The sequence below is a fragment of the Monodon monoceros genome, unplaced genomic scaffold (genome assembly GCF_005190385.1).
Source record: "Monodon monoceros isolate NGI ecotype Baffin Bay Population unplaced genomic scaffold, NGI_Narwhal_1 Super_Scaffold_5, whole genome shotgun sequence".
Classification (NCBI taxonomy): domain Eukaryota; kingdom Metazoa; phylum Chordata; class Mammalia; order Artiodactyla; family Monodontidae; genus Monodon; species Monodon monoceros.
Genome location: NW_021703782.1, coordinates 107,397,022 through 107,422,690, shown reverse-complemented (window position 1 = coordinate 107,422,690; position 25,669 = coordinate 107,397,022). Strand labels below are relative to the sequence as shown.

At 48.4% G+C, this 25,669-nt stretch overlaps 1 protein-coding gene across 2 annotated transcripts in view; it reads right to left on the bottom strand.

The window, feature by feature from the left end:
- Positions 1-14,438: 14,438 nt before the first annotated feature.
- NCS1 (neuronal calcium sensor 1) overlaps positions 14,439-25,669 on the bottom strand; it is a 61,224-nt gene continuing 49,993 nt past the window's right edge. For both annotated transcript variants that reach the window (XM_029203783.1, XM_029203782.1), the window contains one exon: positions 14,439-18,779. The gene's annotated coding sequence lies outside the window, so the exon portion shown is untranslated. The remainder of the gene's footprint in view (positions 18,780-25,669) is intronic.

Sequence of the window (25,669 nt, the reverse complement as noted above, 5' to 3'; positions counted from 1 at the left end):
GGGGTGGGATAGGGAGGGTGGAGGGAGACGCAAGAGGGAGGAGTTATGGGGATATATGTATATGTATAGCTGATTCACTTTGTTATAAAGCAGAAACTAACACACCATTGTAAAGCAATTATACTCCAATAAAGATGTTAAAAAAAAAAGGAGATAAACCACATGATCATATCAATCAATTCAGAGAAAGAATTTGACAGAATGCAATATCCATTCTTGAAAAAATTCTCAGCCACAGGAATAGAAGTGAACTGACTCACCCTGATAAATGGCAACTACAAAACAAAAACGAAAACACACAGCTAACATCAGACTTATTGCTGAGAGACTGAACACCCTCCCCCTAAGATTGGGAGCAAGGAAACAATGTCCACTCTCACCACTCCTTTTCGGCATCATACTGGAAGTCCTAGTCAGTATAACAAGGCAAGAAAAAAGTGGGTGGGGGTGGGGAGAGAGCTGGCTATAGACTGGAAAGAAAGAAAACCGTCCGGGGCTTCCCTGGTGGCGCGGTGGTTGAGAGTCCGCCTGCAAATGCAAGGGACACGGGTTCGTGCCCCGGTCCGGGAATGATCCCACATGCCGCGGAGCGGCTGGGCCCGTGAGCCATGGCTGCTGAGCCTGCGCGTCCGGAGCCTGTGCTCCACACGGGAGAGGCCACAACAGTGAGAGGCCCGCGTACCGCAAAAAAAAAAAAAAAAAAAAAAAAAGGAAAGAAAGAAAACTGTCCGTATGCTGAAAACTACAAAGTGTTGATGAAAGGAAGCAAAGAAAACCTAAAGGAATGAAAAGACATACTGTGTTTATGGATTGGAGACTCAATACAGTAAAGATGTCAATCCTCCACACACTGATCCGTAGACTTAATGCAATTCCGATACAAATCCTAGCAGTCTCTAAGACATAAAGAAACCAGTTCTAAAATTTATACTGAAAGACAAAGAAACCAGAATAACCAAAACTATTTTGGAAAAGAGGGTTAACGTGGACAGACTCCCAATACTCAGTTTTAAGAGTTACTATACGGCAGACGTGATCAATCAAGTCAGTGTGGTACTGGAGAAGGAAGAGCTACATAGATCAATGGAACAGCACAGGAAGTCCAGATATAGACACACATAATTATGGCCAGTTGATTTTTGACAAAGGTGCAAAGGCAATTCAATGGAGAAAGGATAATCATTTCAATGAACAGTCTTGGAACCATTGGATATCCATATGCAAAAACTCAACAATGACAAAAAACAAAAAACCTTGCCCTAAACTTCACATCTTATACAAAGATTGACTCAAATGGGTCATAGATCTAAATATGAAAAAACATGAAACTATAAAACTTAAAAAAAAAAAAAAGAGGATAAGATATTCATGATCCAGGGCTAGGCAATGAGTTCTTAAACATACCACCAAAAGTACAATCCATAAAAGAAAAAACTGACGAACTCCATCAAAATCAAAAATGTTCATTCTGTGAAAGACTGTTAAGAGAATGAAAAGACAAGCTACAGACTGTGAGATCACACGCCCAATAAAGGACTTGTATCCAGAATGTATAAAGAACTCTGAAAACCCAACCGTAAGAAAACAACCCCAAGAAGACATATAGAAGGCAAACGTTCAATATTATTAGCCATCAGGGATATGCACATTAAAGCCATTGTGACATGCACTACATACCTAGCAGAAAAACAAGATTTAAAAAAAAAAAAAAAAGACCAACGATACCAAATGCTAGTGAGGAGGTAGAGGAACCAGAACGCTCATTCATTGCAGGTGGAAAAGCAAAATGGTTCCTCCACTCCGGAAAACAGTTTGTCAGTTTAAAAGTTAAACATCCACTTGCTGTGGGACCCAAATGTCCCACTCCTAGGTATTTACGCTAGAGAAATGAAAATTTATGTTCATACAAAAACTTATACGTGAATGCTTATAGCAGCTCCATTCATAATCACCAAAGCAGGGAAATGACCCAAATATCCTTCAATGGGTGAATGGATAAACCGGCCTCAGAAGGTTACACACTGCATCTTGGTTCACACCCTCTGGAGCTTCCCAGGTGAAATCTGAAACTGGCCTCTGTACTTGGAGGACAGGAGAGACCAAAGAAAGAGGCAGGTCACTCCAGATTGGTAGGTGGCAGGGTTAATAAGCAAAGGGACTGACTTACGGGGCTTGTCTTGGGTGGCTGCTGGACAAGTAGATCTCCACACCTACCAGCCAGAAGCTTCAAGTTTCTATAGAGGCCTTACCTGGGTGCAGTCACATCTGTCGTCCAGATGGTCTCAACTACACCATACTCGCTCAAGGCTGTGTCCCTGAGAACGGGTCCCACTGTGGGAAATGTGGGCAGAACTCCACTCCAAGAACAGGGAGGGAGTGAGGAGCCTCTCACTGCCTGGATCCAGCTCTTGGGTGGACCAGCCATCACGTCCTCGTGATGACCTTCTCCAACACTGCGTACTTCCGTTTATATGATATTCTCAAAAAGACAAAACTATTATAGTGATACAGTGATGAGAACAGGTCAGTGGTTGCTGTGGGTTAAGGGAGGGGTGGGTGTGACTACAAGGGCAGCATAAAGGAATTTGTTTGAGGTCACGGAACTGCTCTGAATCCTGGTGGTGGTAGTAGTTATGCAAATGTATACATATGTTAAAAAATTCACAGAACTTTATGCCAAAAAATAAAACCAGTTTTACTGTATTTCAATTCAAAAAACAAAATAGGGACTTCCGTGGTGGTGCAGTGGTTAAGACGCCATGCTTCCACTGCAGGGGGCGCGGGTTCAATCCCTGGTCCAGGAACTAAGATCCTGCATGTCGCATGGTACAGCCAATAAAGAAATAAAGAAATGATTAAATGAAATTAAAAGGTAAAATTTAAGAATACAGAAGCCTAAAAAGTTAATGTAGATTAGTAAGAGCTATCAACATATAGTTCTGAAAAGAACTTAATGTATATGAATTTTTAAATAAAAATATTTATCTTATCATAAAAACAAGACATGCTCATTACAGAAATTTAGAAACACTGAAGACACGATGAAATTTTCACCATTCCTTAAACCAGTTACCCAGTGATACCCCACTGTTATTACCTTGGTGAATACAACTTCAGACCTCTGTCTGCCTTGTGTCCTAGTCCATCTGGGCTGCTATAACAAAAACACCACAAACTGGGTGGCTTATAAACAACAAAAATCTATTTCTTACAGTTCTGGAGGCTGGGGAGTCCGAGATCATGGACACCAGATCCATGTCTGGTGAGGGCCGCTTTCTGGTTCATGGACAGCCTTCTTCTCTCTGTGTCCTCACATGGCAGAACGGGCAAGGGAGCTCTCTGGGGCCTCTTTTAAGGCACAAATCCCATTCATGAAGGCTCTACCCTCATGACCTAATCACCTCCGAAAGGCCCTACCTCCTAATACCATCACCTTGGGGGTTAGCATTTCAACATATGAATTTGGGGAGGTGGGGGACACAAACATTCTGTCCATAGCACCTTGTTTTTAACAAGAATGACATCATCCCGTGTCTATAGTTCTGGAATCTTCCTTTTTACTAACAGTATGTCATGAAAGGGTCTTCTACAACCGGATTTTTAGTGGCTGCTTTGTAATCCATTGGACCATGAGTATACCATAACCTGTTTAGCCAATGCCCTATAATTAGATATGTATGTTGTGTCCTGTCTTTAATATTACATATGTGAAGGCAAATTTTTCAAAATGATGAAACTTCTTGTACAAATAAATAGTGCTGCGTGGCCAAGTCCATTAGCAAGGGAATCGGCAGAGTGAAACAGATTGGGGTTGTATATAGCTGCTGCAAGAAAGAACGTGGATATAGATTGCTAAATTAGATACAGCACTGGGATCATCTTTGAGGTTATTTTCTAACCTGGCAGAAAAGAAAACCTTTGCACCTAATCAGTTCTCTACAAATTACCCTCTAACTTCACAGAGTTGTAAAAGATCTGATCCTTAATTGATGGCGATTAGAAAGTCAGAGGAAGTTACGACTCCTGAGAGAATCAGTTGACCCTCACTGGGCTTGTTAGAAATTGTTCTACCACGACATTAAAAGGATGCCAAGCCCTATTTTTGCCTTATTTCCATTTTTTGCATTTTCTCAACACAAACAAAGCAATGGTGATCATGGCTATTACTTTCATTCACACTCAGGGAGCACATTGTAGCTGAATTTTTGCACATATCCATAATCATTTTCAATGGAAAATTTTCCACAAGCAGGTTTCTGAGTTGAAGAGAGCGTGTATTTATGGCTTTTGATACATATTGTAAATTACCCTCAAAAAGTCTGTACCGATATATCCTTCTGTCTGCAGCGGGTGGAAGTCTTTACTCTCCTCTGCCCTCCCCACTATTGAATGTTATTTTGAAAATCTGTACCAAGATGGGAGATGAAAATGTCTCATACTTATTTTTGTCTACCTTTCTTGGTTTACAAATAAAGTTGAACATTTCCAACATGCTTTCTGGCCATGAAAATGGTGTTTTTAAGAAAATACAATTTACCTACGTTCACAGCAGCACTATTCGTAGTAGCCAAGACATGGAAACCACCTAAATGTCCATCAATAGGTGAATGGATAAAGAAGATGTGGTACATATATACAATGGAATACTACTCAGCCATAAAAAAGAATAAAATAATGCCATTTGCAGCAGCATGCATGGACCTAGAGATTATCGTACTAAGATAAGTCAGAAAGAGAAAGACAAATACCATATGATATCACTTATATGTAGAATCTAAAATATGACACAAGTGAACATACCTACGAAACAGAAACAGACTCACAGACATAGAGAACAGACTTGTGGTTGCCAAGGGGGAGAAGGGTGGGGAAGGGAAGGATTGGGAGCTTGGGATTAGCAAATGCAAACTAGTATAAATAGGATGGATAAACAACAGGGTCCTACTGTATAGCGCAGGGAACTCTGTTCAATATCCTGTGATAAACCATAAGAGAAAGAATATGAAAAAGAATATATATGTATAACTGAGTCACTTTGCTGTACAGCAGAAATTAACACAACATTGTAAATCAACTATACTTCAATAAAATTTTTTTAAAAAACAAAAAAAGAAAAATACAATTTTAAAATCTATCGAGTCCATTTATAATATTAATAGCCATTTACTCAGCCTCTCTGAGCCTCTATTTTCTCGCCTGTAAAATGGGGATAATAATACCCACCTCCAAGGTTGTTGCCCTCAGTTCCCTAGGATCACCTCCCAAAAAACCTCTTGCCTTCGAATCCTTAACTCACAACCTTTTCTGGGGGATCTGAAATTAAGACAGGGACTAAAACACAAGTGAACAGTGACATCCAGCACAGTCCAGAGAGAGAAAACTTCAGCCTTTAGATCTGGAGAATTCCTAGGATGGGACTTGAGCCTCTGGCCCTTAGAGTTTACCGTGTCAAAGACCCTCTGACTAGTGGGGCTTCCTGTGGAGGTCTGCCTGGAGGAGGAATAGCAATGAGGATCATCATATCATTTGTTGAGGTTTTCTTTCTTTTTTTTTCTTCCAGTTTTATTGAGATATAATTGACATACAGGACTGTATAAGTTTTTTGTTTTTTGGGGTTTTTACGTGGTACGCGGACCTCTCACTGCTGTGGCCTCTCCCGCTGCGGAGCACAGGCTCCGGATGCGCAGGCTCAGCGGCCATGGCTCACGGGCCCAGCCGCTCCGCGGCATGTGGGATCCTCCCGGACCGGGGCACGAACCCGTGTCCCCTGCATAGGCAGGCGGACTCTCAACCACTGCGCCACCAGGGAAGCCCTGGACTGTATAAGTTTAAGGTACATAGCATAATGACTTGACTTACATACATCCTGAAATGATTACCACGATAAGCTTAGTGAACATCCATCATCTCACATAGATACAAAATTAAGGAATGTTGAGTGTTTTCTATGTACAAAGTTTCTGTGCATCGCTGTATGAGTCTCACACTGACCCCGGCAGGCAGATCCCGGGAGCCACTTGGACGGTCTGTCCTTAATCAAACCCACTATGGAGTGGAGCTTCCCTCTCTCCCAGGGATCTATATGGGCTTGGTGACCCCCCTCTTAAAGGGTAGGGAGCACCTCAAAAGGAAGGATGTCCTGATACCTGCTACAACGTGGATGAACCTCAAAAACATCATGCCAAGTGGAAGAAGCCTGACCCAAAGGGACAAATACCGCATGATTCCATTTACATGAAACATACAGAAGAGACAAAGCCGTAGAGACAGAAAGCAGACTCGTGGCTGCCAAGGACCGGAGACAGGGGACGACGGGAGTGACTGCTTAATAGGAACAGGGCTTCTTCTTTGGGTGATGAAAGTGTCTTGGAACTAGACAGAGGTGATGGCCGCACGACATCGTGAATGTACTAAATGCCATTGAATCGTACGCGTTAAAATGATTCGTGGTCAATTTTATGTTACATGAAATTTACCTCGATTTGAAAAAAAATGACTCAGGAGAGGAACAACGTTGCTGCCTAATGTCTAAACAATTAGAGCGTTTACGCTCTCCGTTAATAACTGCCGATGTGTAGTCAGTAATACACAGCATCAGAAAGTAATGCTCAAACTTCATGGGAGTAAAAAGATCTTTTTTCCCCTGTGTTTTTGGTATGGATCTGTTAAATATTTGAACCCGTTCCACTGGTATAATTTGGTTTGGTCTTTCATTTTTGTAGCACACTCACAGCACCAGGGTGTTAAATATATTGTTTTTTCAATTGTAAAACACACGCACACACACAGAGATTTGGGACAGAAGCTGGTCAGAGTCACCAGCCAGTGCTTCCACTGGATCTGAACCTCTTCCGGTTGACATGAGGCCAGGGCGTTGTTATGGTGACACCCTGCAAGTGGCTGTGTGTCCTGGCTGGCGCTGCCTGGAGAAGCTCCTTCCACTTGTAAAGTAATAGAGACATGTTATAAATCATTTCATTTCACTTTATGGGGAACATTTCATCATCCTTCTCCATCCCCTGCGTCTTTCTAACCTCTCAATTTTCCTCTGGCCCGAGTGAAGCTCAGCCCACTTTGCGCTGGGTATCGATCTGGGGAATTTCCAAGAATCGATTCTCATAACAGAGGCTGCCAAAGAGCAGGGTTGAATTTGATGCAAACTCAACACAGGCCCTGGGGCCAGCTTCCCTGTGAATCCTCCCGGCTCCAGAAAAGTGGGGGGGCAAGAAGCAGCAAGGGCAAGGTCAGGTCTAAACCCCTCCTTAGATGCGCTTGGCAGCTTTGACCATGAACACCTGGGCCCCACCTGAGTGGGAGGCAGGGGCTTTCTCCTGCTGTTTGCACAAAACATCCCTTTCCCACCTCGAGGAATTTCGGGCTCTAAGATGCTCTAGAGACAGCTCCCTGGGCAGTTGTAGGGGCATCTGTAGGCAGGGCAGATGCAGTGTTAGCGCAGAGGGAGCCTGCCTCTGCTACTGACTGGCTCAGCATGAGCTCCTGACTCAAGGGTGTTTTCCTCTCGGACTCGGACCCGGATCAGGATCTAGAGTGCAGTTTCTCCAGTGGCTGGGGCAGTGAGAAACCGAAGCTAGGAGCCATATTGCTGGACCAAAATTGGACCAAACGAAAGGGCAGCAACTTTGGGGCAGGGAGAACTGGATAATAACAATAATATTAACTGCTTCCATTTACAGAAGGGCTTCAGACACATCATTTTATTGATTCTCACCGACGGCCCTATGAGAAATGGGCTTCTGGCTTCTCTCATCCCCACTTGACAGATGAGAAAACTGAGGCTCAGTCAGGTTCACAGTCAATATTAGCCCAGATCCCACAGCTGGTAGGGGTGTAGCCAGGACTGGAACCCAGGGAAAAAACATAACTACATTATGAGACGGGAAACTTTGGGAGAAGAGGAAAACCCTTCCTCACCCCTCGCCTCCTCTGCAGTGTTTAATTTATAGCCAGCTGGTACAGCAAGTGGGGTGGCTTGGAGATGTCTTGAAGCCAGCCAAAAAATACCGAAGAGAGCGGGCTTTCCCAGGCCCCACCCTGCCCCTGGAACTCCAGGCCTCCCCGGGCCATGATGGTCCATCTGACCCCTCCTTGTGGAAGAAGCCCTTCCCTGCCCTGTCCCAAGACCAGCCAGGAGGGTGAGGGTGGGGGTCATGGGAGTGGCTGGCTTGTCGCATCTATTTCTTCCTGCAGCATCCAGGGCAGGGAGTAGCCTGCCAGGGACGCCCAGCTGGGGGCCAGCAGCACCAGGGAGCCAAGGGTCAGACTCGTCTTTGCATCAAGAAAGTGACATCTCTCCACATGAGGACTCAGCCTATGGCCTGGTGGAAAATTCCAGACTCTGGGAAGTGCCAGTTCCAGGCGTCCCGAGAGAGAGGACGCCAGGCCAAAAGTGATGGATCGCAGTGATGGCTATGGCTTTGTGTCCAGCAGACCTAGCCTCAAATCCTTGCTCTTCTATGTATTAGCTGTGTGACTCTGGGGAAGCCACTGAACCTCTCTGGGACTCAGTTTCCTCATCTGAAAATGGGGATGAGGACAGTAGCTACCCCACTGGGTATAAAAGGACAGCACACAGGTGCAGTGGTGGCAGAGCTAAAGGGGAGCAGCAGCTGTGTGTGGCCCAGCCCAGCAGGGGGAGCCAAGCTCTCCCTGCCCGCCATCATGTGACACTAACGACAACACCCTGCAAGGTGAGTCCCTCGATCAACCCCATTTGACAGCTCCAGGCCCGCCCAGGAGGCACCCTGGGACCCTGTCCCGCTGGCCACCTCCATTCCTGCACCCCTCCCGCTCCCTCCCACCTGCTCTTGTAGGTTACGCCTGATTGGCTTTCCTGCCCAGAGAGGGGCTCTAAGGCTTGGGCACTCTCAGGGTCTGGTGCCCCCAGCACCCAGCAGGTTGTTTGTGGGACTCTCCTCCCTGGGCCCAGCCCCTGCCCCCCTCCCCTCATCTCCCCCAGCCTGCCTCTGAGCTGCTTCTCCCTCCAGATGCAAGGCCCCTGCCGCTGATGTGCCCCAGCTGGGCAGGCCCCCTTCCCCGAAGACCTCACCTCCCCAAGCAGCAGCATCTGGGAGAGACCAGAGGCAACCAGCCACTGCCCACATCTGGATTTAACAGAAGCTACTCCCGCCACACCCTGCCTCTGGCCAAGACAGTTGTATTGGAGCCTGGAAGCCCCTTACACACTGGAAGATGGGACCTGCCACTTCCTCGCTGGGCCTCCATAGCCTTGTGTGTAAAAATGTGGGGTGTAATACTAGGATTGGCCTCAAGGGGACACTGCCGTAAGGAGTAAATGAGATGATGCCTGAGACCCTAGCAAACAGTTCAGGGTTGCTGCTATCTTTATCATGCTCTACAGTGTTAGGAGTACTTTGCTACCGGAATGGGCAAGTTCCAGAGAGGAGCCCTGAAGCCAGCCTTCCCTAGGAGCACAGAAAGAGGGTGATAAGCTCAGACTGCCCAGGCCTGTGCTGATACCGACTCCTGGAACGTGGCCTGAGTCCCCTCTTTCTGGGGAAATACACATTCTGCAAAACTCTGATACTTCACTGACACAGAGGCAGTGGCCACTAGCTCCACATGCATTCCTCCCTTCCCCCACGTGGCTCTCTCCTATCATCCTACCTCCGCACCTTTGCACCTGCTCTTTCCTGCCCGTGATGCCCTGCCCCCACCTCCTCCCCATCTAGATCCTGCCATTCCTTCTCCTGCAGGAGGCCCTCTGGTGGCTGCACGTGGGGAAGAAGGCTCAACACCCCCCCATCGCGGGGCTTTTGGTTGGCATTGCCCACCTGTGGCTGGGGTACATGATCTTCTGGGGTGTGTCCTGCTTCTTGAGCCACCAGCACGTTCATCAAAGGCCGTGGCCTGACATTGTGGCCACACAGCGTACACATACTGGGCTCTGGTTCATCCCTGCAGGAGCCAGGAAGGACTCCAGTTAGCCTTAGGCTGCTGCCTGGAAATCACCGAGAAAACAGCCAGCACTGGGTTAGTTGGTTTGAGGCATGCGCTTTGGTGTAGAATTCAGATTTCAGAGTAGGCTGGAGGTTTCCCCTGACGACGATGATGATTCCCTCCCAGCGACGGGGAGCCCCTCCCTTCCGCTCCCAGGCCGGCCCATTGCACCCTCACCCCAGGTCCTGGCTCTGGCCTCTGACGTTGCACAAATCTCCTTATAAAGCAAGAAGGCCTTTGGATACATAGCATATTAATTGGGTCTTCAGGGTCCTCAAAAATTAAAGTGGGCCTTCCACAATATCACAGACTTCCCCTCACCTCTAGGGCATCCAACAGTCCAGAGACTAAAATGAGACCCCCTCGGTCAGATGGCAATTCTCCACCATTCCTCCCTGGTCTCTAAACAAAGCCGTTCTACTGGTTGTTTTTTGTTGTTGCTGTTGTGGGTTTTTTGGTTTGTTTTGGGGTGGGTTTTTTTGCCATGCCTCGCGGCTTGCGGAATCTTAGTTCCCCCACCAGCGATCGAACCCAGGCCCCGGCAGTGAAAGCACCAAGTCCTAACCACTGGACTGCCAGGAAATTCCTGAAAGCTGTTTTCATCACATCTGTCACCTCTAAGATCTGCTTCTGTGATGACTACTTCTCTGGGGAAAGGGCCCAGTTTCTGAGGTGGGAGTTTGAATAGACTGTGTGGAGGTCTGGTCCCCATCCCCCCATCTTAAAACCCCTGGCAAGGTCTTTCCTGTGCCCAATTCGAGGCCAGCCTTCACAGTATCCACCCTCACTGAGGTTTCCCAGGGAAAACCCAACTAGCCAAGTCTTACAGGGCCTCCTGGCTCAAGGGGAGCCTCTGCCCCGCCCCCTGCATCCCTAGTCCTTCAGCAAAAGAAAGCCCTTCCCCCAAGAGTCCTTCCCACTGGGACCCCCAGTCCCCTGAGCCCATAGAGGAGGGCACAGCAGGAAAGGAAGAGGAAAAAGGAAGAGGAGGATGGGAAGGCGTGAGTGAGAAGAGCCCACATGGGGAGCACGTTGCACTGTACGGTTTTTTTACTAAATCACTTTGGCAAACATTGAGAGTTCAGATGCAAACATTTGTAGGTGACATCAGCTCATTTAAAATGACCCAGTGGGATCACTCAGTATATTAGGTGGAATAAAAATGTGGCTGTTGACACAGAGACCCCAGATGGCTTAACCGTGTTAGAAGGGTATTTGACTCCCTCCTGACAATCCCAGTGTAAACGGTCCAGGGCTGGTGTGGCGCTTTGTGGGGGCGGGGGCCCAGGTTCCCGGGAAGCTGTTTTGGAATCCAAGGTCCAGCCAGCCGGAAGGGGGAAGTGGAAGGGAAGTTGTGTTCATCACTCTCATCCCATTGGTAGGAACTGAGTCCTGTGGCCACACTCAGCTCCAAGGGAGGCTGGGAAATGTAGTCCTTTTGTCCATGCAGCCCGGTGCACAGCTGAAGCGGGGTAAAGGGTATGGGATAAGCAGAGGAGTCTACCATACCTATGCGAGCTCATTTTTCCTAAACTCAGGAGACCTTCAAAGCCCTTTTCCTGCCACTGCCCTGGCCAGGCTCCCCCAGCCCAGGGGACCAGAGGACATAACGTTTCTGTCCCTGGACGTGAGGCAGGCACTGTCACAGTGGGATGTGCCCCAGTGGCAGGGCAGGCTACAGGGGGCCCACCAGGAAGGTGGCAGGGAGGGGGCAGCCACATCAGGGCAGGGGTCCCCCCACTGCATTCCCCCCCCTCCCTCCCACCACCCACTCTTCTCTCCTCTCCATGCCTGGTGATGCCCTGATCCGGGCACTGGGGAGTGTGATTTAGGGAGAGGCTTTCTATCATGCAGACATGAGTTTGGGGTTTTGGGAGGGCAGGGGGGGCAGGGGGGACAGGGTGGCAGGCTCGCAGTGGGGAAAAATGGGCCCATCTTGGGGGGTTCAGCCATGCTAATAACACACCCAGAGAACGGCAGCCAGTCTGAGCCATCCTGGTAAGTCAGGAGGCCCAGATAGGAAGGAAGTGGCCAGATCTGTGCCTTCGTTAGGGCCTCATCCCACAGTAAGCTGCCCAAGGTAGGCTGGGCCAGGGAGAGGTCAGTGCGGACTGCAACCTTACCCAGAACAAGAGACTATGACCCATCATGCGCCCACAGAAGCAGGGGCTCTGAACCACGTCCTTGTAGACACCTCCCAAGACTGCCTGGGAAAGACCAGAGCCACCTCCAGTGACAGTTAACACCCACTGAGAGCTCACCATACTCTGGAATCATTGCCCCAGCTACCTTCACATCAGCCCTTTGAGCCAGATCCTAGGCTTCCCAGAAAGGGTGTGCTGCCGAGCACGCACTGACTTTCAGTGCTTCGGGGGAATCGTGGAATTGACACGCGTGCGTGTCAGTTACCTCCGGTCCCCACCTCCCTTAGTATACAAAATACCCTGGTCAGGAATCCGCTCTCCGGAAGGGGTCACATTAGCATTTTTAATATGTATTGTTATGAAAACCTATACCACAGAGTTGATTCCTTTACAAAAGGACGGTAGAAGTCATTTTTCATAGGAGAAGTGTGAGGTGATGGAGATAAATGATAGCTAGAAAGATTCCCGGGAACTTGCATCTTTGTACCAACTGGGAAGAGAGCCCACAGCCAGAGGCTGTGCTCTGGGGTCCCTGGGGTCCTGGGTCTCCCCACTCGCTGGACAGACAAGTCTTTTGTACCTTTGCACTTGCTTCCTAGTAAATATTTGGACATTTGGCAGAATTTGACCTAAGACCTGCTTTTGCTGTAACTTTCCATCTGGTGGTAAGGTTGTTGGGGAGGGCTGTGGAGTCATCACCTGCCTCTAACTGGAGTCCACGTTTTTACCAGAAAACCCTGTCAGTTACAACTCGTGCCCAATGTCAAGTGGTGGAGGCTGCTGAGAGCCAGGTCTAATTCCAGAACCTATAGCCGTAACCACTGTCCCACACTGCCTTCCCACATTGCCTTTGACTCGCTCCCGTGTGTCCGGCAGAGTTCTAGCGTCTTCGCTCCAGACCCTGCCAGAGCGAGGCAGGAGGCTGGGTGCCCGGCGTGGCCATGGAAGGCGCCATCTTTGCACCCTCTTCTCTGTGGCTGCATCAGCCCTGAAGTGGGTCCTCCAGGTTCGTCTCCCAGGTGGCGTCGGTCTGACGCTCCCTTTCACAAAACCAACTGTGAAACACAACCTGTTTTTGCAGGTGGTGGCTCATTCTAATGTTGGCTGCCTGATCTCATCAACCGACACATTCACGTGTCTTTCAAGGGCCCTTGGCCCAGAGCGGTAACATATTTCTAGCCAGCAGTTACGCTCTTGACGCGACATCGCCTTTTGTTGTTCTCCTAATTAACGTTTCCTCAGCAAAACCTCCTAGAAGGCAAAGACTGTCACCTCCTTTGATCCCCCTCCCCCAAACACCTGGCACGTGGGGGGCCCACGCCATGCATGTTGAGCAAACATTTGGTCACTTAACTAGAGGGGAAAGAGGAGGTCCCTCCAAGATCCCAGGTTCCAGGCCGAGGGGAACCATGGCAGAGGGCAGCCACTCCAACAGCCAAACCATGGGGTGCCTTCCTGAGAGCCCCCATCGGAGCTACTCACCTACCCACCTCCCCTCCCGAAACACCCCTCCACTCAGTAAGTGACAAGTCTCTGGGCCCTCAGTGCCTGACACGTGGCAGGTGCAAAAGTTACGCGCAGGTAATGATTAGCCTGAATCCCCGGCAAGTGGAGGGTGGACTCCTCTTTAGAACCCAGCTGGGGAATTCCCTGGTGGTCCAGTGGTTAGGACTCTGCTCTTTCACTGCCAGGGCCCAGGTTCGATCCCTGGAACTAAGATCCTGCAAGCCACGTGCTGTGACAAAACAAAACAAATTAGAACCCAGCTGGATGTCCCTCAGTGTCAGCAGCTCCCCAGGCCTTCCAGAGTGTGGTCCCAGACCAGCAGCATCGGCATGGCCTGGTAACTTGTTAGAAATGAACATTCCTAGGCCCCGGCCCAAACCTAGCTAATCAGAAACTCTGCAGGTGGCAGTCTGGGTTTTAACAAGCCCCCAGGTGATTCTACAATGCTCAGTTCTGAGAAGCACTAGTCTAGGCCCATGTTTTCAAACATTATTAAGCCTTTAGAGAACCCCCAAGAGATGAAACAGGAAGGAATGGAAATGCTGGGAATGATACATGGGGTGGCGTGGGGATTCACTCTGCTGAACTCTTGGCTTCCCAGAAACACTCCTGAAAATGTTCTGGTTTAATCGTTACACCCAAGGTTCTCACTCTGCACATTCTTTCTCTTGGGGAAACTGGGCAGACAACACCCAAAGCAAGAGAAATGGTGTCACAGGAGGAAGAAGAAACCTAAAATGAAACAAAAAAGAAACAGACAAAGCAACAGGTCCACACAAGGAAGGCAAAGACAAGTGAGGAAGCGTGTTTAATTGGCGTGACAAGGACGACATACAACGAGAGCACGGGAGGAGGCCTGGGCGTGCTACGTGGCCCCTGTCCACCCCGGGGCCTGCCCCTCCCCCAGAGACACACACCAGCAGATTCAGACAGAACAACACCCCAAAAGAGGCTCAGAGGGACCGGGAGGGCAAACAGAAAATCACCACCCAGGAAACATTGCTTTTTTTTTTTTTTTGGTAAGAGTTGCCCAAATTCCTTTCCAAAGCTGCTGGCTCTGGGCGGGGGGCACCATGACGATTCAGACTCCCACTGGCCTTTCACCTCGGCCGAGGCTCTGATGATTCCGCTCATGGCTGCTCCCCACAATGGCCCTGGGACATGGGCTGAGCAGAGACTCACTCCCATCTGACGGATGGAGAAACTGAGTCCCAGTGAGAAGTGACTCGCCCAGAGTCCCGGAGAAAGCTGGTCACTGAGTCAGACTGGGAGCCTGTGGCCCTCCCTGGGGCCATGGGTCAAGGCAAAGACACACGGGGAACAGAAATGTACAGCCTGGGCAGGGGGCAGTCGGGGTGGAGGTGGAGGGGATTCTGCGTTTGTCCCAATCACGGGGAGCAGACAAAGCCTGAGAGGCCTAGATGCCAAGACAGAAGATGGGACCAGCTGTGTATTCGACAAAAGCCTTTTATTCATCCAAAAATCAACCATTGGGTTTATTCCGCAGATATTAAAAAAGGTCGGGGGGCAAGGCTTCCCATTACGCTGCCCTTATGCTGATTCACTTGCTATCTCTGGGGTAGACCTAGAAGAAGGGCGTCTGGGAGACATGCTGCCAATAAGGTGGGGCTGGAAGCTCAGGGTCTGGATGAGATCATAGCGCCGCCCCCCCCCCCTCGCCTCCCCATCTGCGGCCTCCCTCTCAAATCACCTATTTGTCTGGTCAGGTCCCCCAAATGCCTTTACCGATCATCGCCACGAGGGGGCGCTCCCGCGTTCCCCTCAATCCCTTAGAAGCTGAAACCACTGGGAACCCGGTAGCTTTTCCACTAGGTGAGCAGTGGGGCTTTCCCCAGGGAGAGGCTGCATCTTCCCAGGGGGCCCAGGAACCCCACACCCCAACCCTCTAGAGAAGAGACAGGGTCCCCGAAAGCCCAGATGCATCTGTCATCTAGGAAGTTGGCTGTCAAAATGAAAAGCATTTCAGGGGAAGAGGAGGACACACATCTGCCTTGACGTTATTCTAAACGACGTTATTCTAAACGTTGCCTGGTTAAATACTGGAAACTCATGACGTTCTCCTAAGTACCATCAATGCAGAGTGGGGAGCGGATTCTATGAGGAAGAGGCCAGGGCTGCTGCAGACGGACTGCCCGAGGCTGGCCCCTGCTCCTGGGCTGGGGCGCGAGGGCTAAGAGCCTGGCTTCTGGCTGGTCTGGAAGCCCCGGAGCAGCAGTTGATGGGGCTGGGCCTCGGGTGGGAAACGGTGCTGGGGAGAGAGGCCCATGGGCTGCTCAGGGTTCCAACGGTGCTGCAGCTAGAGGCCTGGTGAGAGGAGGGGACGGAATTGTCCCTGCCCGCAACCTCGGGCAAAAATGGCCAGTGTCCAGCACCCTGCCAGGAAGAGGCGTGGCCCTTCCAGCAGCTCTGGACTTCTCTGGGCAAGGACCCAAGGTGTGCCTTGGCCCATGGGTCCACAGTACCGCCTGCTAAGGTCAAAAGCCACACGCGTAGCTCCAAATCAAAAGGCCTAACGGTGAGGAGGTGGGAGGAAAGCCTTGCACACACTCTCCTAGGAGTCCATGTCTCAGTGGGCGGGACCCACATGCTTAACCTTGGATAATTCTTAGCCACAAGCCCTTTCCCGTGATGCTCCAGGACAGGCTGCACAAAAGCTCTGGCCCACTGGACCGGAGGTAAATCGAGGCTTAGGTGGAGGCCAGAGAAATCATTTCACCTGGGGAAAGTCTCCGCTCTCCCCATCTCCAGCCCCAAGCCACCAAGTTCACCTGCTGCCCTAGGGTCCTAGGTCAGAGCCAGGCTGAGGAACTGCAGGATTTGGTGGCGAGTACTGGGCCTCCTAGGCCAGTGGCCTGAGCAGGAAGGTGACCGCAGGGGCCTCAAAGAGCCCAAGCTTCAAAGTCACCCGTGAAAATGGAACTACTGCTCCTATCCCCGCAGGATCTGGGGGGCTTCCAGCGGAGAGAGAGGGCAGCCAGAGGGCTGGCAGATGCAAGGAGGGAGAGACAGGGGCTGGCCAAGCGGTCCAGCCTGCGGGAGCGGACACGCAAGTCCCACGCTGGCAGAGCCGCTCTCTGGCGGGGGGTCTGCTGTGAGAGTTAAAGAGCAGGAGAAGCTCTGGCCTCCTGGGAAAGTGCAAAGTGGGCGCCAAGGGCAATTTAAAGCGGGGGCCGAGGGTCAGCTCCTCCCCTCCACTGGCCGGGATAAGTCAGGAGGTGATAGGCTGCTGACTTCGCAAAGAAGAAGCAGGGATTCTCGATTCCGGCCTGGCCCTAAACAGTCTGGGAGGCTGCTTCTCACCCAGAAGCCTTCCCTGGGCGAGGACTAGTTCTGGGCCTGAAAGATAGCTCAAGAGTCCAGGAGGGACCAGGAAGCTCTGCGGGGAGGGACAGGGTGTGTCATCCGAACACACGCATCACGAACAGTGGCTGCTGTGTCCCTGAAGACTGTGCTAAGAGACAGAGAGTGACTCAGGCAGTCCCCGTGTCTGCTGGGGTCTGTAAACTTAGACACAGACCGCAGAATCACCAACTGCAGGAAACCCAAGCTTAGAATTAGACAGCATCAGCACGAAGGGAAGCCTCCGGATCCCCCAGCCCAGGCCTCCCGGATCCGCAGCAGGGGGAGCTGGGGCCCACAGAGGGTGGGGGGGACCACAGTCACGGAGCAAGGGCCACAGCCTCAGGATCCTGCCTTCTGGTCCAAGGTCATCTGACTTTCCTGGTGACAGTTGTGGGCCTGCCCTGTCTCCGTGGCAGGCAGAGCTAGAAACTTCCTGTGAGCACATGTGGGCCACAGCCCAAGAAGCCACCTGAATGGGATTGCCTGCGGCCCTTCTCTCTCCCCCGCTCCCTTCCGGCCTTTCAGCTAAAAGAGGGAAAGATACTGTGGTCCGCTGGACGAGGCAGGAAAGCAGGGTGAGCGGCTATTCTCAAAACCCACCAAGGAGGGAGAGGCAGACTTTACATCTGCTCACTCCCTCCTCCTTCTCTCCTTAGATTCTCGGTCCACCTCCGCCCCTTCCTGGATCCCAGTCTCAGCACAAGCCTCGCCACTCCCCATGGCGCTGCAAACACCAAAGCAAGAACTGAGAAACCGGAAGATGTCCCCTGTTTGTCCTCAGAAAAGAGGTTATGGACCCAGAGGAGGATACAGGACCGAGTGATGTGTGAACCGGGAGCAGAGAAAAGAGATCCAGGAGGGAGGCATTCGAGCTGGAGGCAACAGTGCATTAGCCATTTAAGAAGCCCACCTTTCCCCTCTCCAAACATCGAGCACAGTATCTGGAAAAAAAAAAAAAAAAAAAAAAAGATTTTTGGCTTCTTGGCCGCTGCAGGCCACCATCCTCCCAAGCGCCTGGGCAGGTGGGCGAGGGCGTGCACGTGTAAACGGTGGGCCCCGCATCCCTGGGAGCATCAGACACACGAGGCAGCAGCAACAGTTACCAACCAATAAATAAAAGGTATCAATTATATATGTATATAAAAAAAAAAAACCTCACCTTCCCCACAAAAAGCACAATATTGTTATCACAAAAAAAATCATCAACATTGTAATTAATCATCCTAGCCGTGCAGGTGGTCTTGCTGCTCGAGGATGGGGTGCCAAATCACGATGGGCAGGTAGGCCCCCCACGCCCCGACCCCCCGTGGCCGAGGCCGTGACTCCCGTGGCCTCTCCCGCTGCCAAGGTCAAGGCAGGAGGCAGAGTTCTTTGACGTCCCCGAGGCCTTCTCCCCATCTGTCAGTCTGAATCTTCTAGGACAGAAGGTAGTTTTGTTTTTTTTTCTTTTTCAATGTCTGTTTGAAATAAAGAACGAAAGCACACACGCAGGAGAGCAGGAGGGACCGAGAGGCCGCCTGCGAAGCAGCCGAGTCCTTGGTTTTGCAGAGGGCTGGAGCCTTTTCACATCCGTACTGTCGTTTTCTGGACAAGCAGAAGTTGGTGGCAATTGGAGCCGGTGGCTTCAGGCGACGGGTGGGTGCGGGGTAGGTGGAGGAGAGCCGGGCCTCAGGGTTCCAGGGCAGCCCGGTAGGGCGTGGATGCGGAGAAAGGCTGGGTGGACACACGAGGGTGGTGGGGGCGGAGGTGGCCTCAGGGCACGGGAGGAGGTGAGTGGCTCCCAGGCATCTGGAAGACACAGGGAGGCGGGGCGGGTTCAGAGCTGGCTGCCAGGGACACAGAGCAGGCGACAGTCAACTAGAGGACCAGGTGGCATTATATGTCACAAGTCCTAAAAATGTGCATGCCCTCCGGTCCACACATTTGGTGCTTACTATTTATCCTTAAGAAATAAATGTTTATGGGGGGTGGGGGAGGGATGGACTGGGAGTTTGGGGTTAGCAGATGCAAATTATTACATATAGAATGGATAAACAACAAGGTCCTACTGTATAGCCCAGGGAACTATATCCAATCTCCTGGGATAAACCATAATGAAAAAGAATATGAAAAAGAATGTATATAAAAAGAAATATGTATCTGAATCACTTTGCTGTACAGCAGAAATTAACATGACATTGTAAATCAACTATATACTTCAGTAAAAAATAAGTTAAAAAGACAGAAATAAATGTTTATGACAGTATCATCAGTAATAGCAAAATCAAAAAGGAGGGAGCAAACTCAGTGTCCACTATCAGGGGACAGGTTGGATAAATAAGGACAGAACCATAGGATAAAAAAGTTTGCAACCATTAAGAACAATGTGTGCAATGGCCAATAATCACATGAAAAGATGCTCAGCACAATTAGTCATCAGGGAAACACAAATCAAAACCACAATGAGACGCCACTTCGCACCCACTAGGATAAAACCTGAAACTAACAAGTGTTGGTGAGGGTGTGAAGAAATTGGAACCCTCGACCATGGCTGGGAGGAATATAAAATGACACAGCTACTGTGGAAAAGTTTGGCAGTTCCTCAGAAAATTAAACATAGTTACTATATGACCCAGCAATTACACCCCAGGGATGGACTCTAAAAGCTGGAAAATAGGTACTCAAATCCATGTACACCAATGTTCATAGCACCATGATTCCCAATTGCCAAAAGGTGGAAATGACCCAGATGTCCATCAATGGATGAATGGATAAACAAATGTGATCTAACCACACAATGGAATACTATTCAGCCATACAAACGAATGAAGTACTGGTACTTGCCCCAACACAGATGAAACTTGACCACGTGATGCTAAGTGCAAGAACCAGACATAAACGGTCACATAGGGCTTCCCTGGTGGCACAGTGCTTAAGAATCCACCTGCCAATGCAGGGGACACGGGTTCGAGCCCTGGTCTGGGAAGATCCCACATGCCGCGGAGCAACTAAGCCCGTGAGCCACAACTACTGAGCCTGCGCTCTAGAGCCCACAAGCCACAACTACTGAAGCCCACGCTCTGCAAAAACAGAAGCCACCGCAATGAGAAGCCCGCGCACCGCAACGAAGAGTAGCCCCTGCTCGCTGCAACTAGAGAAAGCCCGCGTGCAGCAACGAAGACCCAACGCAGCCAAAAATAAATAAATTAATTAATTAATTAAATTTTAAAAAAATAAAAAATAAATAAAAAGATAAAAGTCACAGAGTAAATGATTCCATTTATATGAAACACCCAGAATAGAGACAGAAAGCAAAGTATGGTTGCCAGAGGCTCACTGAGGGGTGGGGGTGGGGGAGAAACTGCTTAAGGGATGTGGAGTTTTATCTTGGAATGAGGCAAAGGTTCTAGAATGTACTAAATGCCACTGAATTGTTCACTTCAAGATAGTTAATTTTATGTTATGTGAATTTCACCTCAATACATTTTTTTAAAAAAGCAGCAGCCTGGGGGACAGTTATGTCTGTTACTGTCTGTGCCATCCAAAGACCCTTCCCATAACCTGCTCCAACCCTGTGTTTAAATCTCACGTCCCCACTCCCCACTGGACAGGTGTAGGTGTCTGATACAAAGGGGTCATTTTCCTGATTTGGGGAGATGACTTAAAAACATTATCTGCGCCAATCCGAATCTATGTGGAGGTGGCCCTGGGGGAGTAGGAAGGCCCTGCAGGACCAGAATTGGGGGGGCCATTACGGTGCAGGTGCCGAGGGAGAGAGAGTATGGAGCAACCACCCAGAGGAAGGCCAGAGCACCCAAGAGAGAGGCCTGGGTCCTCTCAGCCTTCCAGGTCCCCTGCCAGACCCTGGAGGTTCAGCTGGGTCTCCAATCACATGCTTTGCCTTCCGCGGTGATCTGTGAACCCCTGTGACTTGCATTATTGTATCTGCAAGTTAAGGGAATTCCCTGGCGGTCCAGTGGTTAGGACTCCAAGCTGTCACTGCCAAGGCCTGGGGTTCGATCCATGGTTGGAGAACTAAAATCCCATAAGCTGTGTGGCGTGGCCAAAAAAAATGTAAAAACAAGAAAAAAAAAAAGAACTGCAAACATGATGAAACTCACCAAATGCATTTAAATCCCTAAATTCACAGTTACACATATATTTTGTAAAAACGTCATTGGTCACCTCTAAGGATTTTAGAAATCCAACTTGTTTTGAAAACTGATAAAGAATCAAGTATCCATCATGCCTTCCCTATGAAAACCAAGCCTCAGGGTAACCACCGAGGGGATGAGGGGAAGTTTCCCTTTGTAAAAGTAATCTAGCCAATGACGAAGAAGGAAAGACAACTTTAGGACGTCACCATTTTGCACCATGCAATGAATGAAAGGACAGAGGTGGCGATCAGAAACAGCTGCTAATGTCACCGAGGTCATGTGCACCTGCCAGACACACACAACCCCGCTCATGAGGTGTTCTCACCCAAATTGGACCAAACCCAATGCCAAGCCAGCCTGCAGATCTAACTGCCATTTCCAGGAAGAACAAGAAAGAGGAGAGCCTGTTAACAGCACCCCGGGGCGCTGTACACAATGTTCTTCTCAGCAAATAGCAAGAAGGAAAAGGGAAGGGGGACAACTTAGAGACTAAAATAAACGTAGACCTATCAACCACTTGCTATCTATGGACTTCATTCAGATTCAGATTCCAATAAACAAAGTGAAAAAAATTGTGAGACAGGAAAGTGGAATGTAAGTGCTGAGATGAGAGCGTATTAAGGAATTATTGGTGTTTTGGGTATTATGGATTTTTTTTTAAAGAATCGTTATCTTTTAGAAATACATTTTGAAATATTTACGTATGAAATGATACGATGTCTCGAATTTGCTTCAAAACAAGCCAGTGTCGGGGGTGTGTGGGGGAGGGTATAGGCGGCGGTGATTCTGAAGCTGGGAGATGGGTACACGGAGTTACATATTCTCTCTACTATTGCATGCGACTGTTCCCATAATAAAAATTGTTTTCATCCACTCTCAAATTTCCAACAGCCTAAGTGCCCCACACCATAAGACTGGTTAAGGTCTGGTCCAACCATAAACGGTCTACTATGCGGCTGTTAAAAATGATGATCTCAAACAACATTTAGTGACGCAAAAAATATGCATGATCTCAGTTCCTGAATAATTCAGTGAATTATATAACCGTAATTTATCTAAGAATTATGATCCATCAGGAATCTGAGGAGGCAAATAAATCGCAAAAACGATGGAACACAAATTGGATATAATTACTCTCAGGCAGGATCTAGGAAGGCCTGAGAAAAATGGTACGGCAATTTTCGGGAGGAGCTATAGAAAAGTGGATCTTGTCACCCCGAAAAACTTGTCACGGAAATAAAGTTACATCGTGTTGGCCGACACGTTGCTGGTGAGGGTAAGATATATGCCTACATAAATTGTGTTATGGAAAGCCAGTGTAGACACAACAGGATGTGAAGCCAAGTTGGGTAAAACACATTCGAAATCTCTTTTCTTAGTGTTGAGTCTCCAAAAGAAAACAATGGCTCCTACAAGTTGTTCCTTTAAAAAACAAACAAACCAAAAACCAAAAAACACAGCCAAGAGCGTATGGTTACGAACTCGTTGTTGAGGAAACATATATACATATATATTCATAGAAAACTGTAAGACAAAAACAAATAGGGTAGTTCAGAAAGAATCACACACTTTAAAGAAATTAATTACACTGCACGACTTCTCCTTGGGGGGATACAGCAAGAACTTATGTTCGCACCATTCTTCCACGGCCTGGAGGAAATACGCAGCTGTTATATATATATATAACTGTATATATATATATATATATATATATATGCCAATGAGGCCACTGGTGGTAATTCACAAAAGGGGGACCCTGAAAAATCAGACAACAGATCAGTATGCACTGTGGGACCCAGAGCTGCATACTGAACATTTTGAAGATTATAGAAATAACTGTCACAGTTCCTTTATAAATTGGCTTGATTGTATGTTCCTATGCGACCTAGTTACTGAGTATTAAGTTTTTGTAAGTGTTTAATTCTTTCTTTCTGAATCATTCTTTCTTTCTGAATCATTCTGGACACAAAATGTTCACAGTGGTTATTTCTGGGTTAGATGTGAAGGGCTTTTTTCAATAAACTTTTTTATGGAGGTTTTCTTTTTAAACATATTTTCTAATGTCTCTTCAATGAAAAAGGATTTCTTGTGCAAAAACATAAGACTATGAGAAGCTTCAAAACAGGCTTCCTAAACAAAATGTCAGCAACTCAAATCTGATGATACGTGAAAGCACATAATGGGTGGTTAGCATTCAAAAATCACTCGGTGTAAGTCAGAGTGGCCATCATCAAAAACTCCACAAACAGTGAACGCTGGAGAGGGTGTGGAGAAAAGGGAACCCTCCTGCACTGTTGGTGGGAATGTAAATTGATACAGCCACTATGGAGAACAGTATGGAGGTTCCTTTAAAAAACTAAAAATAGAGCTGCCATATGATGCTGCAATCCCACTCCTGGGCATATATCCAGAGAAAAACATGGTTCGAAAAGATCACGCACCCCAGTGTTCACTGTAGCTTTGTTTACGATAGCCAAGACATGGAAACAACCTAAATGTCCATCGACAGAGAATGGGTAAAGAGGATGTGGTACATATATACAATGGAGTATTACTCAGCCTTTAACAAGAATGAAATAGGCACAGGAGGGAGGCTGGGGAGATCAGGAGAGGCAGGTGGGAGGGGCCATCCAGGAGGAGTGGGAGAGGAGCAGAGGGCGACTGCCCTGCCCACTCAGGCCGAGGAGGTTGCTGAGCTCCCAGGCCGGTCCCCTGCCCTCCAAGGCCCCCTCCAGGCCACGTGGGTCCTTGGGGGCATAGGAAGGAGGCCGGGGGGAGAATAGGAGAGGCACGTTGGAGGGGCCTTCCAGGAGGAGAGGGAGAGGAGCAGAGGGTGATTGCCCCACCCACTCAAGCCCAGGAAGCCTGCTGGGCTCCCAGGTGAGGTCCCCTGCCCTCTGAGACCAGGGGTGGGGGGAACGCCTAGGCCCCTTCTGTTCCTTGAGCCTAAGTTCCACCCCCCTACAGCCCCCAGGGCCTTTTCCAGATCCTGAGCATTGGCCCCGCCCACCACCCAAACCTCACCCTTGTTTAGGCCCCGCCCTCCACAGCTAAGGCCTTCCCCCCCTTTTTTTCTTTTTTTTTTTTCTTTTCCCTCCTCCTCTTTTTTACTATTGTGGTACTGATGTACCTTCCAGTTGTTGATTCATCTATATTTTTATTTTCATATTCTTCCTAACATATCTGTTAGTTTCCTAGTCTAATTTTATTTTTCACTTTGTTATTGTTGTGGGGTTTTTTTGCCACCCCAGGCAGCTTGCAGAACCTTGGTTCACAAGCCCAGGTCGGCTGAAGCTCCTGCGGTAGGAGCTCCAAATCCGAACCACTAGACTAACAGAGAACCTCAGACCCCAGGGACTATTCATCGGAGTGAGGTCTCACGGAGTACCTCATCTCAGCACCAAGACCCAGCTCTACCCAATAGCCTACAAACTCCAGTGCTGGAAGCCTCAGGCCAAACAACCAGTAAGACAGGAACACAGTCCCACTCATTAAAAAAAAAAAAAAAGAGAGAGATGGCAAAAAAATATGTCACAGATGAAGGAGCAAGGTAAAAACCTACAAGACCAAATAAATGAAGAGGAAATAGGCAATCTACCTGAAAAAGAATTCAGAGTAATGATAGTGAAGATGATCCAGAATCTCAGAAATAGAATGGAGGCACAGATTGAGAAAATACAAGAAATGTTTAACAACATCTAGAAGAACTAAAGAACAAACAAACAGAGATGAACAACACAATAACTGAAATGAAAAATACACTAGAAGGAATCAATTACAGAATAATGGAGGCAGAAGAACGAATAAGTGAGCTGGAAGACAAAACGGTGGAAAATAACTGCCGAGGAACAGAATACAGAAAAAAGAATGAAAAGAATGGAAGACAATCTCAGAGACCACTGGGACAACATTAAACACACCAACATTCGAATTATAGGGGTCCCAGAAGAAGAGAAAAAGAAAGGGTCTGAGAAAATATTTGAAGAGATTATAGTTGAAAAATTCCCTAAGATGGGAAAGGAAACAGTCACCCAAGTCTCGGAAGCACAGAGAGTCCCATACAGGATAAAACCTAGGAAAAACACATCAAGACACATATTAATCAAACTAACAAAAATTAAATTCAAAGAAAAATTATTAAAAGCAGCAAGGGAAAAACAAAACAATAACATACAAAGGAATCCCCATAAGGTTATCAGCTGATTTTTCAGGGGAAACTCTGCAGGCCAGAAGGGAGTGGCAGGATATACTTAAAGTGATGAAAGATAAAAACCTACAACCAAGATTACTCTACCCAGCAAGGATCTAATTCAGATTCGATGGAGAAGTCAAAAGCTTTTCAGACAAGCAAAAGCTAAGAGAATTCAGCACCACCAAACCAGCTTTACAACAAATGCTGAAGAAACTTCTGTAAGCGGGAAACACAAGAGAAGAAAAAGACCCACAAAAACAGACCCAAAACAATTAAGAAAATGGTAATAGGAACATACATATCGATAATAACCTTGAATGTAAATGGATTAAATGCCATAACCAAAAGAC